We start from the raw sequence: 21,267 nt of genomic DNA, 5'->3' as shown, positions 1-21,267 counted from the left end.
TACTGGTCGTGCGGAGGAGATGGCCCAGTAACCTCCATGGTATCAACAGGGAAAAACTACCTACTTTGGATTCTTGACTTTCAAATGGCAATGGCAATGGCAAATTATATTTGTTGAAATGTAAAGAAATCTATAGAAATATATTAATCTATGATGACTTCCACTTTAAATGTTCATCAGCAAATGCAAGTCTGTTGCAAACCAAGAAGCATGCACGCAACATGCAAACTGTGCATAATTGTAAGTGCTTAATCAAAGAGAACTATTGGTGCATAAACATATAATCACTTTACATTCTTGCTATGTTTCTGGTTAGTATGTAGACATTGACAAAACAAAACTCTGAACCACTTATTGTATCAGCCAGAGAAAAAAAACTTAGAAGTTAATAAAATTTCTAGATTTTCCCAGTAGAAAACTAAAACCTGTATAATTTTGGATATTTGTATTGTTAAAGCTCTTACTGTTTTTTTGTGTGTAATATTTATCAAGCATTCAATTCGTGTTTTGCAGTTCAATTGCAGTCTGAAGCTGAGACCGGATTATCAATAGTCTACTATATCCTCCCTCTGTTTCTCTCTTTTTCAGCTGGGGTCCATGACAAGACATGGGAAAGTGTCCACTCTTTCTTGAAAACACCAAAGTGTCTGTCAAGACATCAGCTCATTAGATAAAACAGCAGACAGAAGCTCATGATGTGTGGCACAGTTTTGACTAGCATCCAAACTGCTTAAACTCCAAGCTGGTCTTTTTTGGTCCTGCTTGGTGGGATACTGTTGAGTGAGGGTGGTCCTTGACTGAAGACCTCACACTCTGACAGCATACTCTATTTGACCTCTGCAACTCACACAGCAACGCTCACACACTGTGAGCCTTCCAGTGTGCTTGTCACTTAAAACCCACAGCTGAAACAAAGAAAGATGCAAACTCCAGACAACCACAAACAGACACTTCACTCTCACCTTTCTTTCTCACAATCACTCTCCTTTTCGCAGCTCCATATCCACCCACCTTCAGTTTGAGCTCAGCTAGCAAACAAAATTAAATAAAGAAAAAAAGAAAGAAATTGTATGTATGGGTGCTTTTTACAACACACAGATACAACTTTTAGCATAAAACCAACTAAAATGAAGCAATATATATAAAACAGACCATGGTTGACAACCACTTAATTTGCTGCTCTAAATTTATCCAGCTAAAAAAGTGGTATACTAAGTTTATTTAATTAAATATCCTTTTAAGTATACATTAAGTATAACAGTAGTATACTTAAAAAGTATAATCAATGATAATTTTTTCATTACCATTATGGTTGTTAGTGTTTAGTTGGGCTCTTGACACTTGAATTTTTTTTTTCTTTGCTGATCTGAAACCATTATTAGATGGTGATTATGTTTTTACTTTACAGTATAACATCTGGAATTTTCATTGTAATTGAACAATGAAAATTTGATCAAAAACTTTTCGTAGACATCAAGAATCAATATGAAAACCTCAGTAATGATGACCATCAAAAAGCAAGTCGCTACGCATTCTGGGTGCCACCATTTAAAAATAACCCCCATGATACATTGCGGCATGAATAAATTAGTCGATCTTAATGTACTGTTTGACTCATACGTTTACTCTTGATATCTTTGTGAGCCTAAAAGAAGGCCCTACTCTTTTTTGAGCTGAACAATTGTTTAAAAACTGAAAACCCAAGGCTGCAATGATGAACAAAAGCATAACTCAGAGATTAATATCTGCTTGGATTCAGGACAAACAATGATTATGTAAAACCGCAATCATCACCTGATCACCTTTTCTTTTGGCTTGTCTAACTCCCTTACAGCAGTCAAACAAAGCTTATTGCTGTAAAGTCAAGAGTCAAGAGCCCAACTTTTCTCCTTCAATGATTGTTTGTTAACATCAGGTGTCTAATAACTCTGTTTTGGGGCCTGAAAACACAAGCCTTTGAACAAGATGCCTGTATCATCTCCTAAAACAACGAAAAAATGTGAATTTGTGAAAAGTTTACGTCATGTGCATTGAATATTACATTTTAATATTTTAATACATTTCAACTACTGGTCACTACTAGCATGGGTTTTTTTTGTTTTGTTTTAAATGTACTTAATTTTTTCATGCTATTTTACACATTTTTATTGGTACATTGCAAGGAATTCATTTGATTAATAATATAAATGCTTATAATATTTAGAAAATATATTATATATATATATATATATATATATATATATATATAGTGATTTTATTTTACATTGTGCTTTTGGAAATTCATTACAGAAGATGTGTACTAGCGCCCCCTACCATATAACAATAAAAACACAAATTAAGGAGCGCAAGCATAGCTCAAATATACTTAGCCTTTTTCCAAGTATGTCAAGTATACTTAAAAGTCATTTTAAGTATATAGTAATATTTCTGAGACATACATGAAGCCCATTTTTGAGAAGTACATAAAAAGTAGTCTAAAAGTATACTTATATTCCCTATTTTTAGTTTAAAAGAAGAATACTTATAGTGCACTTGAATAAACTTCTTTTTCATAGGGGAAAACAGCGTAATGTTCTTAATATGTTTGACGGTATTTCAGAACTGTACCTGCACTCTTTAAAAATTCTTTTAAATAACTTCTTTCCTCACAGATCTTGTTATGATCATGGTGATCTTCACCCTTTAAACAATTATGATGTTGGGTCTGTTGAAACTGTTCGTAAAGCATGTTTGGTATGGCAAGGAAAACCCCAAAAAAAGACTGCAGCCAGGTGATAATGGTCTTGTTATTGATTCAGTGTGAAGCGTAAAGCTTTCAACTGTAACATGCAACATTTAAATAAGATTTTGAACTTCTCCATCACTGAAACACAATGAGAAACGTCAAGAATCAGAGTATGAATCTCAACAACGGTGACAATCAAAAGCTTGATGCTGCAGTGCGTGCTGGGTAATATACATATACGTATATAAAAATTGCGTTTATTTTGGGTGAGCCTTCTGAGGGTAAGAAGAATGCATCTTCCATGAACGAATAAAACTTCTTATAAAACTAGATTAATTATCTGTTCGTTTGGAACTGACGGCATAAAGCTTTCATCGCTAGAATAACATAATGTTATACATGCTGCACGTTTTCATTTCCATCTGGAAAACACGAGGAAGAGGCAGAGAAAGAGAGTTAGAGAGAACGTGACCTCATCGGCTAGCAGTTCCTTTTCATATTCATTCTTGCTGTGCACATCAAAGGCTTTCAAAGGCAACCAAGAAAAATATTCCTTCACAGCGCACCTGATCTGAGCAGGAAAGATTTGGATTATGATATGCAAATGGGGCTTTGTTATCTGAGCTGACATTCATTATGAAAGCGAGCTTTCTCTCGCGCTGACTTTGTCTCTCTCTTTGCACGTCGGCCACCCCTGTGCTCTTATTTAAGATCAAAAGGTTACAAACAACAAAGCGAGGCCTTGTTGAAAAACCTTGAGCTCTGAAGCGTTCGGCCCCATGTGTGTGTTTTTGCGAGGCCGGCAGTGTTGAGCATTCGGCTAACGACCAAGCCATAAAGGAAGCACCTGTGACATCGACATGCTAAGATTTGCATCCTAAATGCGGTTTTCAGATGTCCCTAAGTTGGCAGGGCTTTGTAGAACATTTTTTACAAAACATGTTACAATGCAAAATCAAAAAAAATATATATTTAATCTTATTATTTGATCTTACTTGCCTGCTAGTTTTTATAACGATAACACAAAAACGCATTTTATTTTCTAGCGTTCAAATTTGTTAAGTATGTCTTAGTTATAACACCATGGTAATGTACAGCCAGGTCTATATGTATTTGGACGCTGACAAACTTTAAGATTTGTTTCAAGGAGACATAAAAAGCTTAGGAATTACAACCATTTTTATACATAGTTGCTCCATTTCCAGGGGCTCAAATGCATTTGTTTACAATCATAAAATCATGTTTGGCTGAGAAACCCTGTTGAGTCTGGATCTCATGGAGCGGGTTTCCTCCTTTGTGATGCTTTGCCCGGGTCTTCACTGCAGCTGCCTTCAGTTTTGTCTTCAGCGAGTGAAAACCATGCTCAATCAGACTGAGATCGGAAGATTGACTTGCAGAATAATACGTTTTTCAAGTTGCTTTTGCTGCATGTCTGGGTCCTTGTCCATTTGTAGTACAATTTGGCCAAATCTAGCTAGACAGTATATCCTTGTATACTTCATAATTCATCTGGCTGCTTTTGTCTTCTGTCTGCGTCATCAATAAACGCCAGTAATCCAGTGCTGCTGGAAGCCATGCATGCTTATGCCATCACACTGCTCTAACATGTTAACGTATATCACGCATAACGCATAGAAAGAGGCCTTTTATGCGTCCAGTTGAAAGCAGGTAAACAGAGGTGGCTTTCAACTTCTGAGTTATTAATTCACAAAGCCATTTATACCGTGCAGTGTGACTGAGGTGTGCAGTTTATTAACTTTATAAAAGGGCTGCTATTAGGGTGAGAGGAAGGCGATCAGTAGTTCCTTCTTTCGGCACATCAGCAAGGAGTCTTTGTGGCTTTGATCTCCATCACGGCTAAATGTCTTCTGTGAGACAGAGAGCTGCTGGGAACAGGACCACATCAATTATTAACTGTCTCACTCTTCTTCCATGCGAGCAAGTGACAGCAGGTTTGTTTGCTCTCTCTTAGATTTTTTCTCTCCTCTAATCCTTAATGAGAACTCCTATGCCAGTTATAGCAGAGTATACATGGCACAGGACTGGAAGAGATATGGTGAAATATGTAATCGAAACGTTATGGATGTAGCTGAAGAGTAAAATCCTACATATTTTAATTCTGTCATCATTTACCCACCCTCAAGCAGTTCCAAACCTGTATGAATTTCTTTGTTCTGCCAAACACAAAGGAAGATATTTGGAAAAAAAAAAGCTGTTTTGGTTAACTATTGACTTCCAAAGTATTTTTTTTTTTCCTACTATAAAAGTCAATGGTGACCAAAACAGCCCAGTTACGACCCAGTTTTCTAAATATCTTCCTTTGTATTCAGCAGAACGAAGAAATACGTTTGGAACTACTTGAGTAAGTTGACAGAGTTTAATTTTGGGTGAACCATTCCTTTAAGGTATCTTTCACTACATATAATTATTTTAAATGCAGTTAGTAAGCTAATGAATTTCAGCTACGTTTAACCAATACAGAAATACCGAACACTTAAGTGATTGGAAATTGGAAGGTAATGTGAAAAAAGTAAAAAAATGAAAATTTAAATGCAAAAAAATATTGCTTTGACAAATAAAATGTACTCTGTTTGAGGCTATGTGTAAAAAGTAACATTGACTACATGTTAATGATATACATTTACATGAACTCCTTTTATTGTTACGTTTATTATTTTGTTCTTTACTGTTTTCCTTTCAATAATTTTGTATCAGTATCAAAAACATTTCACTTGTATCCTATTATTAGTTCCCACTAGATGGAGCTACTTTATTTCCAACCTCAGTCATGAGCTCTGAGAGCATTTGATCAGCTCTAAAAAAAAAACAGATGGATATATGAACAACTCATCGCATCTTAATCTTATCATTTTAAACTTTGAAATAATAAATGTATGCCAGTATGTTGTGGTGTGCTCAACATGTTTTAAAACATAATCTCAACAATCCCAATCTTCCAATCTTAAACTGTCTTGTGCGAATAAACAGATTTGTCGTTTTTTTTCAGACCGCATACAAAGAGGACTATTTTCTATTTGGGATTATGTGTATGCTCTGTAATGCAAAGACTTGATTTAAAAAAAAAAAACAGTATCATAGCTAATTATACTACGTTGTGATGTTAAATCTGTCTTTAACCTCTAAATGATCTCAAAGTGAAAAAAGTTGTTGAAGTCTGATTTCGTGGGTGTCTGTGATTTGACATTTATCAGTGTTAACCCTGCCTGGTTTCAAACTGATTATTAGTTGAAAACATTTTCTATAAATGTAAAAGTGACCAAATGTAATCAGTCGCATTACGGTACGGTAATTAAAATTGTTATGTAAGGCCTACTTATTACATTTTAAATATTTTAAAAAGGGTAACGTGGAATCTGTAACCTATTATATTTTCAAAGTAACCTTCCCAACCCTGATATAATATAATATAATATAATACATAATTAATCCAGCAGGGGTCGCTTTTGTCCTACGGATTCATCCAGCTCACCAAAACAAACACACGCCCTTGCAGCAGACATTTTAATCCATCCCAGAGCGAGTGAACGTAGACGCGTACGATCGTCCCTCTCGCGTCGGGGTGTGATTGCTGCAGTCTGACGCGTCTGCGTGGGTTATTTTCGCTCTGCTTCCCTGATGTGCCGCTGTCACTGGATTATAAACACAGACATGATCGCATCTACGGGCAGGATCGATTGTGGACGCGCGAATGAATACATAACGCGCCGGGTGAGCTTCTGCGTGTAGTTTCGGCGAGATAATGAAGACGTGTAATGGTAAGCTCGCGCTCACGCCCATCATCATCATCATCATCATCATCTCTGTGTGTCGTTGCTGTAAACCGCATCCCTGTCTCAAGACAGACGAGTATCATAGCAACCGCAATTATTATTTTTTTCTGTCAGTGATGTCCGGTGTCTTTCATCATCCGCGGATGCTTTTAGAATTTCTTTTAATTCTCGATGCCGTGTCACGAGATCGAGATGCAGCTGATAGTTGACTGACAGCAGTTAAATGAGTTACAAAGAGTAAGAAGATGGTATCAGTAGGTAATATCATGGTATTTGATGATTCAATATATTTATACGTTGTAACATGCCGCTTAAAACACTAGGAAGAACAGTTACCTCGCTGTAAACATGCTTATTGTCTTTAAATTATTAGCATGTTGCATGTCTAGAACGCTTAACACCGTGTCAAAAGCCACGATAGTGCTTTAGTGATTTCGTTTATATCCATTGTTTTCTGAAGAAACATATTTTGGATTTAAGATGATAAGGTTATGGACCGGCCCGTATGGATACTATACGGTAACCATAGTTTTCGAGATTGTTAGAAGAAAAAATGTGCCACCTGTTATCATTAAAACAACAGTTAAAAATAATGAGTTCATTAAAAATCTGAAGCAATAAGCGCCAACATAAAGCCTGGGAGATTGATGCATTGGGTCTGTTTTGTGAGCGTAGAGCTTAGGCAGGGAGAAAAAGTTTGATTGTAATTCTCAGTGCTCTAAAAATAGTAAAAAAAAGTTAAAATAGTAATGATAATGATCTTGTTTGCATTGCAAACGCAAGATAAAAGGCCAGCATGATGATATGCTAAATAGACGTTTTAACAGTTGTTTGTTTGTGCTTTTATGTTTCAAACAATGCGAAACATTGAATGCACAAGATATGCTTAGTTGGGTTTTAGATTATTTAGCCGCCCAGGGCAGTGCCCTTTGACTGTCAGATGATAATTCAATACATTAACTGCTTAAAGAAGCTCAGTTTGTGGGAATGGTAATGTGACGTCCATATTTCAGCTCTTTAGTCATCTTTATAGATGATATATTGTGCCACACCACTAAAAATAATTGTGCACGTTTCCAGGTTCTGCAACAAAATTGTAAAAGAAGATAGTTAAAGAGTATTTTCATTAAGAAGCTGTTATAACTGAAGTATGACATGCGTATTGCTATATTTATAGTTACTACTTATTGCACAGCTTTATAGCTTTAAAAAAAAGAAGAAGTAAAAAGCAAATTCATAGTCGTCTTTCAGCTCGTCTTTCATGAGGATCTGTGCTGAGGGCTCGTCTAGTCACAGAGGTGTTTGCCGAGGCTCTGCCCAGAAGGCCTCTGTTGGCCGTGAAGGGCTGCGTTATGGTCGTTTCTGGATACAGGTCTCTGGCCTAGATGACCGGATTTGGTTATCTACAGTAACCTTGGGATAAGGATGAGGCAGACAGACTAATGTAAGTATAGAAGCTGTTCTGCATATAATGTAGCAAGCGCTTTGGGAGCTTAGGGCGAGTGTTCCTGCTTCTGGTTGCCGTTTCCCTGTATCGCATACACATTCTATAAAGATTTATGTCTCTCTCTATCTCTCTCTCACGCACACAAACTCACAAACATACGTATGTGTTGAGTTGACAGGACTGAAACAGAGCTCTCAGCAACCTGAACGAGTTAATCTGCCTTGTGTAAGACATCAGAACAAACAGCCTGAGTAGCGCAGAGAGCACATCTGAACACACCGAAGGAGCATCAAGCACTCTGTAGACTGTGACCAGCTGCTCTGCATGCAGCTCACAGGCTGCTCTGTTATTGCTCGGGAGACTTCTCAGTTACCGAGTCAATTGTTGACGTACAGTACGGATGCAGAGCTAATGTGGGTCAGATCATTTGTTCTTGGGAGCATTCGATGCGAAATGAGTGATTTATGTGCACGGATTTTTGTTATATATATATAGCTGCTGTTGTTGATTTTACAATTGCTGGTGGAGTAAAAAGAAGCATTTTAAATGTATATAATACGTGGCATGAAATGTGGTAATACACGAAATTGTCTGTGATTCTCAGTAGCGACGATACAACCTATAATATAGTATTGTGTGTCTGTGCCATCCACAGGCTTCTGAAGTGTGATCCATGACGTCGTGCTAAGACACGATTGCAGGTGGAGACTAAATGTGTCCGTGGTCTCGATGTAAGTGCTAAAACTGCGTTTCTGGACTTCTGTTGATTCCAGTCATTTTTAGGGAATCGATCCACTAACCTGCTCTCTCATGATGCTCAGCTCTGATGCATTTTCACACCATAAGTAAGTGTTTGACTCTGATCATTCAATGCAGTATAAGCAGCATGGTTAATGGGATAATTGATTCTTTTCATAAAGTATGATTCGGGGTTGAAAATAAATGAATAAGTCCTTGAAAATGTTTCTAGGAATTAGGGATGGGAAAAATTTATCAAGATGTTTATTACGATAATGATACCAATGACGATTATATATTATTATTATAATTATACAATAATATTTTTGAATCAGGCATGCATTTCTTTACTGTAAATAATAAAAGAAATAAGTAGAAGAGAATTCGAAAACAAGAATTGTTGCGACTGTTATGATATATGTATTAATAGAGCCGTTGCAATTATTACTACCGTCATGCGTTTCTTATTTTATTTCAAAAATGCATGATATCGTTACCTAGCAGCTAACGAGTAACACTCTTTTAGCGCAGAACCCCGTACTTTGAACCCTGGCTAAAAGCAGATATACAAACCTCGTGCAGTGCAGTTTGAACAGGATGCATACAGCTCACGTGTGTATTAGAAAAACAGTCTGCAGTTCGTTTACTAATCGATTGAAGCCTTTTCACGACTTCAGTCGTCAACCAGCCACAATCCATCTTCTCGTTGGAGACATGAGATGCCGTGCTAAACGGTCTCTTGCTATCGTGTAACGATTATAGCGTCTTTCTCGGACGCTTTTAAATGCTTTTGCACTGCCAAGATTTTTGCTTGCATCAGCGCACGCCTTTATTTGATCAAATCCCATCATTGTTTGTTACAATTTGGCCGAACGCTAAAAGAGCTTTTTTTTCTCCCAACGTTCGGTGCATCTCTTCAAGAACGACCCATCACTGCTGCCAATGACAGAAACAACATAATTTTCATGAGGAGCACAGCAAATGAGAAAATCTCAGCAGTGACCACAGTCTCAGTCTCCACTGGGCTAGAGTAAAATAATAACAAGATTACAAAACGTATCGCAAGATATATAAATCACCTCATTGAATAACTCCCACTCGACCAAGCTACTGTTCATCAAGAGCATGCTCTTCACACAGGGTTGCCAGATATCGCTAAAAAGCAAGCTGGTTTAATAAATAAACTGACCCCAGTTATCGTGTTTTGTGTTCGAGAAAATATTCTCGAAACTGCACCAGCCAAACACATATATATGTATCTGACTACTTTGCACTACAGCTTTAAACTGCTTAAACTAAAGTTAGAGCACATATTATTCTCAACAACTTCCAAAATTAGGTTAGTTCACCATTAGCTCCGCCCCTTCGGGAAGTCTGCCATTTTGAATTAAATGTGGCATGTTTGAAATGTGCAAGCGGTGTGAAATTAATGGCTTCTGTATGCTTTGTTTGATTTATATACATTTCCGCTCTGTGTTTGCCGCTCGCCGCTCGCAGAAACATCGATTTTTTTACATACCGTATATTTTTAATTTAATTTAAAGGAACAGTGTGACGATTCAGTTAAAAATGTACACACGTACGGTGTGTCCGAATTTTTTATTTTTGCTGAACCGCTTCTTTAAATGAGCTGTATGCTGCCGATTTTGCTGTGTACATGTTTGAGGTTTTGTCTAGAAAAAAGAAGCTCGTGAATTGCTTCAGTTGTGTTCCTCTTTCTGTTCAATTTAGTTTGCCTTTGCGACAGAGGGATTTATGACAAAATGGCTGTAACGGAGAAACTAGGGATGATCTGATACAGGACAGAGAGCTCTTTATTCAACTTCTAATCAACTTTTGATATAAAAGTCCTAAACTTTATTATTATTATTATTATTAAAGACAACATAATAGACCCATAACATATACCACACATCAGTATAAAGCATATCAGTACTTAAATGCTTTTTAATTTGTATAACAGACAAGCCATTTGTGTGTTAATGAGCTGTACGCTTAAAGAAACATGACATGTAGTGTTCAGATCGCATGTGGTGTTAAAGTAACGCTCACTATTGGGGCATTGCGTTTAAGTCTGTGGGGAAAGGCATTCTTGTAAGATATGTAAGCATGTATTTTTGCTTAAATATTTTTTTTCTGTACGTGTGTATGTTGAACTGTCGGCTTCAGCAGCAGAGCTAGGCGGAGGCTGTTTGTTCTGTGTAAACAGTGATTCACGGATACTGTGGTTACGTCATGTTTCTTTCTGGAAACACTTACATTATCGGAGCATGAGTGAGCAAAACTAACCGACCGGTCATTACATGAGTTATTATTGGAAATGTTGGATACAACCTAGATCACAGGGTTTGTTTTTATCAAATGAATCTCCTTTTGGCGTATGCAATGTTTAAGTCTTACAGTTATGCTTTTGACCTTTGTTTCATATTTATATTTAATGTTTTTTTTCCGTAAACATGTCTCTCGGTCCGTACATGAATCAGGCTTTTTAACTAAATGTTAAGGAGTGTTTAAACAAATTTCATAGCAGGTTAGCGTGGGATCAGTCTGTGGTTAATTCCTCTTAACCCGTGGCCTCATGAGGTTCGTCGGGTCTCTAGACGCGTACACTTAATGAGCTCATTATATAGAGCAGAGCCTGTGGGACACCGAACTCACTCATCTCTGTATCCATAGTTACTGCTGCTTTTTCCCCATCCTCAATTCATAATTAACAAATATCCATTGTCATTCAGGTCAGAGAGCTGCTTTTAGTTTTTTTCAGTATATGTGCACAGTCCCCAGTTCTTGTTTGATACGTGACATGAATGAAGCTGATCAGTATTATCGTTCATCGTTATAAAGTCGAAATACAGAAAAAGTCCAAAAAACAATGTGTTAAACTAATTCATGGACTCTTTTATGACGCTGTTTAGCAAATTTGTTCTTTTTTTTTTTAACATTGTTTTCATGATTTCTTTTCCCTAAAACTTTTGAGTGCTATTCCTTCTATTGTCATTACAGCAATTACCGGCAATAAAGCTTAAATACACTTAACGCAGTACAAAATACAGAGGACAATATATAATACAATGAAAACAAACCATTTCACATTGCTTCCTATGTGTGTGTATATATATATATATATATATATATATATATATATATAGGCAGTAGCATAGATTCATTTTTTGTATAGTTCATTATTCTCAGGAGTGATTCCAATTATTTAATACAGTTTTTTTAATTATTATTATTTTAATGAAACTAAATTACAGGCAGCACAACAAATACTACAAGATGCAAAACACTTTACGGTTTAAATAATACATAATTATTTTATCACATAACAGCGAGAGACTTCTTAATTTCAAATAAAATGTGAAAAAAAATACCAATCCAACTTAACAGGACTTAAAATATGCTTCATTAACATTTTGTCGATGATGTAGTTCTTGAAACCACAAAAATTGACTGTAACTTTCTCCATCCTGACAGCTTTTACCTTGCTGGGGGAAGCAGTGGGGGATTGGCTTTATAGACTGTAAACTCATTTGCCTTTAGGCCAGAGCACTGTTAGGGTTTGCAGATTTGTCCTCAAAAATGCAAATGTATGTGGTTTTGTCTATAGCACACTGTTTTTCCGTTTTCATGAAAGGTGTATATGCATCTTTGTGCACATCGTGTGTATGCATTTCTGGCAGTGTGGAGCAGAGCAGGTGTGTTTTATTACATAATACAAACAGTTATATCAGACCTAAAGTGGGCAGAGAGCGCTGCAGCACCTGGCCTGCCGCTCTGCCTCTGTCTCGCTCTCTCTTTCTCTCTGTTTTGGTTCTGTTTTCTGTTTCTCCTCAGAATAGTCATCTGATTATGTTCACACTTCAAATCCGCTACACGCCTTTAGATCCCTGCGGTTTGTGTTTGTCAGTGTCATATTTTGTGTGATTTCATAGCAGATAGATAGATGTGTCTTTGTGCTAGTTGTGATAGTAGAGCAGTTTAGTGCTGTTAAATTATTAATTCCATCCAAAATAAAAGTTTATATATATGTATACAAACTGTGCTAGAGCAGTTAACCTCTAACCACCCTCTGCTGATACAAGCCCTTATTTTAGACATTTTTGAGCACCCAACCCCACCCAAACATTGACAAATATTCCGAGTCTCCTGAAGACAAGCTATTGTTTCGTGCGAGGAACAGACCCAAAGCGATTACTGTTTTCCATCTATTATAAGGCTTAAATCACAATCACGTTAGGTTTGCTGGACTTTGCCTGGATTTAACTGATTGGTGAGATCTGCAGCTTGGAAACATAAAGAATGTCTGAGCTATTTGGTAAACAGTCTTGTTGGCAGTAACAATGAACATAAGAATGTTTAGAAATGGCCTTTTTGAATGGGCTTGGTATGGCGTTGCGTGGCTAATGAGGCTCAAGTTGATGTCGAAATATTCACACGGACCAAAATAATATCGTCATACCCAAAACCTTGTGACCCGGCCTGAACTTAAAACACGCGCTCTCTGTGTAATTTATAACTGTGTCTTTATTATGTACAATACAATAAGATGATTGTTCTCCTGTTTTGTTGTCGCGGAAGAATCTGGAGTATAAGCTGTAAAGGGGGTGCACCTTTTCAGTAAAGGGGCCGGGGGTGGTAGCTCATTTGCATTTAAAGTGACACACATTAAAACAGCTTGTTTTTGCTTCCACCCAAATAGGGGCATTTAGGGCGTGGCACAATAAATGATCTGAGGGTTAACTGAAACGTTTTCTTGTCAAAGGGAGAATATTAGTTACACACGTTCCTTGCATAAATATTATCACATGGCTTCAGAAAGCCTGAAATGCTACACTATAATTTTATAATGTTTCCGGTCAATGTTTGTAATTTATCTGCCTGTGTCTAGCGAGATGACATTTTGGTTTAGCTCTTTCTGATTTGCTCGCCTATGGCCGTCAGACAAAGGTGCTTAGCATCTCCTCACTAATCTGAGTCTATCTGATGCTTGATACATCAGCACTGACTGTAAATCTTTGCCATCTCCTTTAATCTGAGCATGAGATGGGATTAATGGTAGATGAGCAAGCACTCATTCGGTTTCTTCACATCTCTTTCTGAAGCGTCTGGAGGAATTGTTCTAAAGAACAATTTAAGAATCAGTCAAGTATAAATAAAATATAGTCTTTAGTCTAAAAAAAAATTATCCTACTCGATCATGCCGATATCTAGCTGGCCAAAAACTGAAATCCAGGAATACTGGATCCAGTTAACCAAACAATGTCAGAAGAATGACCTGACCCATTTTGTCAGGTATTCGACAGCTGATTTTTGTCTGTTCAAAAAAACTATATATGTATTCTGGTACCAAAAACCAAAAGTCTAAAGCAGAAGCTGTGAAAAAGCAGGAAGCAGCTGATGAAGTCATAAAAATGAACAGTGTTGAGTAATCGTAGTGGTACATATTTCAGCGTCTCTATGTCTCTACTGGACTTCGACCTGAACTCAGTCTCACTAGCATAAATCAATCAGTGTACTTGCTAAGTCATGACATGCCAAATACTGTTTATGGTTCCAGGTCCAGTTAATTTAAAGTCAGAATGTAATCTTAATACCCATTCATTGGCTGTAAGCACTATCTATTTAAAGCACACTTATGTATACCTTTAGAGCTGCAACAATTAAAATAGTGGAGGAAACCGAATGAAATACCCAAATGCCTTTTACAGGATAAAGATATTACAGTAAGATATAACAAAGATCAAAGTGAAAGTAATGTTCTTGCTGAAACTTACTCTTACCTATTGGTTAACACTGAGTTTGTTGTTATTAGTCTTTATTACGTTTATTATTCTTAAAATTTGCACTGAGAACTTTGTTCAGTCAATGGGTTTTAGTGTGATGTGTTTTCTTTTACATGTATGAAGCAGGTTATGTTAGCCACCTGTAATTTTTTCTGTATCTACATTATTATTTACATCTGGTTGTTCTAGTTCGCACTCTCATTTCTCCTTCAGTATCTATAGAACATTCTAAAGAAATGTATGTGGCAATACATAGGTTAGGAAATAAGAAGAAAATAGTAGTAAGAGGAATTGTACTCTTTAAGTTTTGTAAATCTGACCTCTATTCTCTCCTTTGGTGGTCAGACGTGTGATTTACGGATTGATTGAGCTTAGGTTTTCATTACGAAGATTGCTTTCAAAATCCCTCACATTTTTATCCTGGGAAACACCAATACAATAAAAGGTCTTTTGTGATTAAAATCAGGGCATGGAAATTTAATAAGACCCCAGTCTATTTCTAGGATAACAGATAATAGCAAAATTAGTGCCATTTACGTAAGTTCTACAAATCTACAGCTATTTGGTTTGAGTCTTTGAGGATCTAGTCTTAAAGCAGAAAATGGTAGATAGCAGAAAATCTGATTTGGTCCATCTATCCATTGACCTGTTGCCTCTTCATGGAGATGCTTGTAACACTTTAGTTTAGAAATAAATTCCCAATATTAACAAGCTGCTTATTAGCATGAATGTTATAAACATATTGGCTGTTTATTAGTACTTATAAAGACCATATTTTAGTTTAGGTTCATAACCCATACCTAAACCTAACAACTACCTTATTAAATAATAATCTACTGAGGCAAAAGTCACAGTTAATATTTAACTGTGTAAAATTGGTCTGAAGTGTGTTCTTTTTCTCATATTTGTGTGTTAAGTCAGACTTGGTTAGAGCTGTGTGTCCTGTTTGATATTTCCAAAGAGGCAATATTTCACCGGCTAAAACTGCTGTGTTCCCATAATGTTTGGATAACTGTTTACACCATATTTACTCTCAGTTTTCCACACACGGTTTCCTTCTATTTTATCCCTGTTTTTCTTCCTGTCGGTGTTGGCATGACAACCGATCCAGCTCACGGATGGCAGATGTGTGTCAGGAGCTGAATCTTTTTGTTCAGGAGAAATGCTGCACTCTTTATTACCTGTGATTGTTTCGTCTCACTGCTTGTCTGTTGGAGGACATGTTGTTTTCATTTCCTGAACAGGTGGCTTTGCGTGGGTTTGCAGGAAATGAATAAGTGATAAGCAGAAAATATTGAAATCAGTAACAGTAATATTAGTTGTCCGTTTTTGTTAGTGTAAAAGCAGCCTATATTGAAGCCAAAAGTATGGTAAATTGACAGCTTGTGAAATATACGACTCTGTTATAGTGTACATAAACACTGCCTTCAGTCTGCCTGTTTAGCTCCACCCCCGATTCACACCCATAGTCACTGCCTGATCCTAACATTAGGAAAAAGAGAAGGAACTTAATTTTTAATAAAGATCCAGACTGTGTCAGTAAGAACTCATTCTATTTCTTTACAAACAAGACACAATTTGACGATTCAGTCTTCAGAAAGATTGAAAGATGTGCTGACTATATCGGATTCCACCTCCACTTTATTCTCTTGGGGCCGGATAAGGCCCCTTTCCACTTGGAATCCCAGGTACTTGACTTCCGCGAGGGCAAGATGGCATTTGCGGTGGTTGCGGTAATCTCCGGCAGCACCCTCCGCAGGCGGTCCAGGTGGTCTTCCCTGGTCTGAACGACTACATCGTCCAGGTAGGCAGCAGCGTATGACTGGTGGGGCCGTAGCACGATGTCCATCATCCTCTGGAACATTGCTGGTGCCTCGTGGAGGCCAAAGGGAAGGATCCGGTACTGCCTGTGGCCACTTGGTGTGTAGAAGGCAGTCTTGGGCTTGGCTGTCTCAGATAGAGGGACTTGCCAGTAGGCTTTCGTGAGGTTCAGGGTCAAGATGTACTGGGCCCTTCCCAGGTGCCCCTTTAAGGGGTCCATGCACTAGTTGAATAAATGCATAAATAACTAAGACTATTGCAACAAACAGTAGTCAGCCATTGATGTTGTGGTTAGCATGCACACATACATAGATTACTCCAGATAAGTAGAAGACAAAAAACTGGTGTTGGTTTTCTTTCTTTCTTTCTTACTTACTTCATTATGCATCTTTCTTATCTCTAGACTTCTTCCGTTCTGTGGCATCTTTCCGATTGTATATTCCGTTCACATATTGCGTGAACAGTGTGTTATGTATTAAGATGTATCTATTTTTTGATCCGCTCTGTTTGGAGATTGAACGCTCCCTGCAGATCTCAGATATTTTCAGCCCTTTCTCGAGCACCTCCTGTGACCTGCAGGCTGAATGTGGCCATCTCCCACTGTCCTGCATCCTGTTCCTCACTTTGCAGTGTGCGGACTACATTAGTGCTTCCTGACTGCTCCATTAGACAGTTTCAGGAACCCCCTCACACACACACACACACACACACACACACATTAACCGTGGGAAGCTCTACTGGGCCGGTGGGCTCCCATAGGGAGCTCCCACTACATGCGCCAGTAATTTCATTTATTATGACATTGTTTCCTGACCAGACTGATAGGAATTTCACAGCAGAATCTTTCCTGGTAGTGTTAAAATGTTATCATGTGACTGGAGCTTCACTAGCCAGTAAATTAAAGTAAACTGTAACTACAATTTACTGTTTTTAGTGAACTTTCCTGGTCTATTGTGGTACTCTCTGCAAGATCACATTTAGCACAGATTTTTATATGCACTTACCACCATCCAGTCAAATTAAATAAAATCAGGTTCAGCCCTGCATTATTTCATTGCTGAATATCTTGTTTCACATAGAAATGTAATTAAATGAGTTAAATGCTATATATCTTATTGACTTTAAGTGCATGAAATTCACTTAGGAGTTGTTCTCTTTTCTTTTGGAATATAATTTTTGTTAATCTGTCATTCCAAGTCATGCACACATAGAATTTTCTTCTTATTCCAATTATTTGTCAGTATTCGTCTATATTGCTGTGTTAGATTTCATTTAGTCAGTGGTCTTTGTTAAGCGAAATCACTCCATTCATCTGATGATGTCACAAAATTTAGAAATTGTTTTACATTTTAATTTTAACTTTAATAGGTCCAACACTGCTTTTTGTAAATATGACTGTATTGTGCTTTGTTACTTTTTGACACGCATCAATGTCAAATTATGTGGATTTGAAGATTAATCTATGTACAAAGGGATTATTTGGGGTTTTTTTAGACAGCAAGTATTCAGTGTAGTGACTGATGCCTTTGTGTGGATTATGTCAGTGACTAGTAACACCGTTACTAGCAGCTGACTAGTAACACCGTTTAAGTTGTACTGCATAATGTATTCGGTCTTTATACTTATTTAAGTTTATTTTGTGTCTGTCACAAATTTGTTGACTTTTTAAAAAAATCAAAGAAAGGAGTAGGGCTAGTTTTGATGCACAAATAAGTTTTAATACTCTAATATAAAATGCAGATCCTGTTGCAAATAATAGTGACAATTCACTTATTTGTCCCATTAATATAGATTCTGACTCTAGATAGATAGATGGATAGATTGTTTACCATATTAGTGTTAGTCTTCCTAAGTGTGAGCTGGGAGGCACTTCTAAAGCACTTCTACACCAAATCTTAATCCTTACACTTTCAAGCCTTCGATCCAGCATATTTCAGCCAGTGCGAGTTTCTGTGCTCTGGCACATGTAAGTATACACACACACACACACACACACACACCTATCTGGCATCTTTCAGTCAGTTGTTCTGCTCCATCATGTCACTGTTTTTAATAGGGAGTGTCTGGCTGCACTGTTCTGATGTTTCCTGAGATTGGCACTGGACGTTCACATTAATTGAATGCGAGTGCTGAACCTATGCCAGTACTGCAAATCAGCACTGTAATGCTGAGATAAAGTTCTCTCTCTCTCTCTCTCTGTCTCTCCTAATAGGCCCCTTCACTAAACACTATTCCTATAAAATGCGCTTTGTCACCTGTCAGTAAATTGTACTTTAAAAATATGGAAAACTTTTCAAGGTCTGTGTGTTGCTTTGTGAGGAGCTAACTTATAAGAAACCTAAGATTAAGATTACATAAAACATCTTAAAACTTCTTAAAATCAACAGCGTTAAATGGTTAGCGCCATTTAAAAGAAAATCTAGCATCTTGCACCTTAAGTTTTGATTTTTTGTTTTTAATGTTTTGTTGTTTTTTAAGGCGCATGTAGCACATATCTAAAAACATATACATCGCAGTGCACAGTATCAAATATGTTATTCATAATTAGCGTTCGACGTGGACTCCTTATTCTGTTACGCACTCACAACTTGAATTTAAAGGCCAAAGTACGAGTTTGTCCTTGTTGCGCTCCGTCTTGTGAACAGTGCACGTGACGTACGTTTCGTCATAAGCACAGTCAGCTGATCACATGGACTTTGAGCGTTTTGAGTGCTGAGAAGGTCTACTAGGTAGTGTGCACAACGAACACGCGTCCATTGAAGCTCACAGTCAATGGAGTACACAGTACTTTGAACGGCTTGCATACTCAACTGTGGCGTAGACGGAGCGGTGTGAGAAATGAAGTATAACCAGGCCTTAAATGCTCAATTTTAAGTAAGTTTTATTAATTGCGCTAGTGTCATTTCCTCATGTACCCACATCTACACATTAATTACAGCTTTGACAAACCAAATGCAAATCATGTAATTACTTTTTTTTCCTTAATTCAATTAATTTTTACTACTACAGTAGAATGTATTCTGCAATAATCAGTGTGTGATTTCCTTTTATTGGCCAGCCCATTTATATGCTGAAATAATCAAAATACCTTTACAAACTCAGTATATTAGGAAGATATTATCCATGTGGATATTTTGGCCCACTTTTGTTACTGTCTAATCCATTGCCTCAGCGATCCTAATGCAGGATGCAGTTTTGGTTCAAAATAGCTATTTTGTTGTTTGTTGCAATTAGTTGTCAATTGTTAAAAGAAGTGTTTTGTGTTTTTTTTATACAGTACACTATAAGCGGCGTAATCGTTGTTCGCTTTAACCACTGCAAAGTGTAGCTTTGTTTGAAAATGACAGTTTAATAGATTTGTTATTTTTTTTTATAAGAAATGGTATCATCTTGTGCTAATTTGTTTTGGTGCTCTTAAATGTAATTGTAACCTTATAATAATGTAAAAGGGCTTCCTTAGTTTTTTTATTTTTATGTAAAAAGAAGACATTTTTGTTTAATTTTTTCCCCTTCTGTATTGAAATCCTAAGGGACTGAAAACCAAAGTATGTACTGAACATGGCATAAACCATTATGTTTATGTCATGTTAAACCCCTACATATATACACTCAACACAATTCACTTTGGCTTTGCTTTCCCTTTTACAAACTTAATTTTGCAGTCAGTTGACTATGACTTATTAGATTATGTATGCACTATATTACTGGTAATCAAAAAAGTTTTTAATGATATATATATCATTCAAAGTGAGGCCAAAAGGCACCAAATTGTTGGAAGGACATGTAAAGTGCCTGCATGGAGTTCATTTGAGATCATAAAAATTATAAGCGCTGCTTCTGGCTGTGTGCCCTAGTTGAGCACTCTGTCTCTCAGTTGAGGAAATACATTTGATGTGATGTCTCATCTCTTTGCTGTCGTTGTTTTAGTGCTTTACCCCCTGACTGCTTTGATCAGCTTTAAATTCAGCATTCTCTTTTGCTCCCTTTCTTTTCCTTTTTGTGAGAAACTTCAAACACCTCTCGTCCCAGCAGTCACTCCCTTCAAAGACAGCCTTTATTATATATTCTTAAGGCAGTTTTAGTCAGCTCGGAGAGATCATTGCTATATGTAGAAAAACAGGTCAAATTGCCAAATTAAATCAGTAAAAATATGGGATGATTAAATGCTAAGGTTCTTAGATGTTGAGAGATAGACTAAATAAATTGGAAGCATTTTTTTGTGTGTGGCCAGCCATGACAGCGGGACATGTTTTAGTTTAGAAGCTGCGTTAGTTTTCTTTAATAATCATTAAGCTCTTCTCCCTGTGGACCATCTGTCCTTTGGGAAAACTTTTAACAGCAATTTGCCTGCCACTGTTGACTTAACAATAATCTTCTTCCCTCGATAAGAGATTTGAAAAGCAGAAATTGATTCATTTAAAATAAATAAATAAAGAGCGGGATGTGCACAATGCTACAAAGTGTTAATACGCAATACCCTGTGGTAAAAAAATACAAGAACTCACGACTTATCAGTATAAATGGAAATACGTGCCATACTTTGCACCTGAAACAGAAAACTTTCATATTTAAAATAATTTTCCCTTCTGCAATTTGGGCTGCCACACAACACACTTTTTTGTCGCGTGACCTTAAAATTAACACCAGCAGGGCTGACACATACTTTATTAAAGGGACAGTTTACCCTAAAATAAAAATTCGTCCTTATTTATTCAACCTCATGTTGTTTCAAACCTTTGAGCTTCTTTCTACAGTTGAACACAAAATCTCTGTTTGGTGAAGCAGTCATAGCTGTGCTTTTATCTTAAATTCTGTTTTATGTTACTTTGTAACATTATGGTAGTGTCCATATTTCACAACTAATAACTAACAATAACTATTATTGCACAAGCAAAAAAACGGGAATTATTTTTCTCAATTCATGACCACTTCAAGTAGTATCAGGTGTGTGCTGTCACA

At 37.0% G+C, this 21,267-nt stretch overlaps 1 protein-coding gene across 8 annotated transcripts in view; it reads left to right on the top strand.

Moving 5' to 3' along the window:
• The first annotated feature begins 6,306 nt into the window (after nt 1-6,306).
• The window catches only part of tex2 (testis expressed 2), a 28,654-nt gene continuing 13,693 nt past the window's right edge, over nt 6,307-21,267 (top strand). For 4 of the 8 annotated variants that reach the window (XM_043234528.1, XM_043234526.1, XM_043234527.1 and 1 more), the window contains exon 1: nt 6,307-6,501. The gene's annotated coding sequence lies outside the window, so the exon portion shown is untranslated. Of the gene's footprint in view, nt 6,502-7,812; nt 7,961-8,618; nt 8,695-8,785; nt 8,809-19,033; nt 19,183-21,267 lie in introns of those variants that run through there. The other 4 variants (XM_043234522.1, XM_043234523.1, XM_043234525.1 and 1 more) reach the window with 4 other exon arrangements.

This window comes from Puntigrus tetrazona, unplaced genomic scaffold, assembly GCF_018831695.1.
Source record: "Puntigrus tetrazona isolate hp1 unplaced genomic scaffold, ASM1883169v1 S000001156, whole genome shotgun sequence".
NCBI classification, from domain to species: domain Eukaryota; kingdom Metazoa; phylum Chordata; class Actinopteri; order Cypriniformes; family Cyprinidae; genus Puntigrus; species Puntigrus tetrazona.
This window is presented reverse-complemented; position numbering and strand designations above follow the sequence as displayed.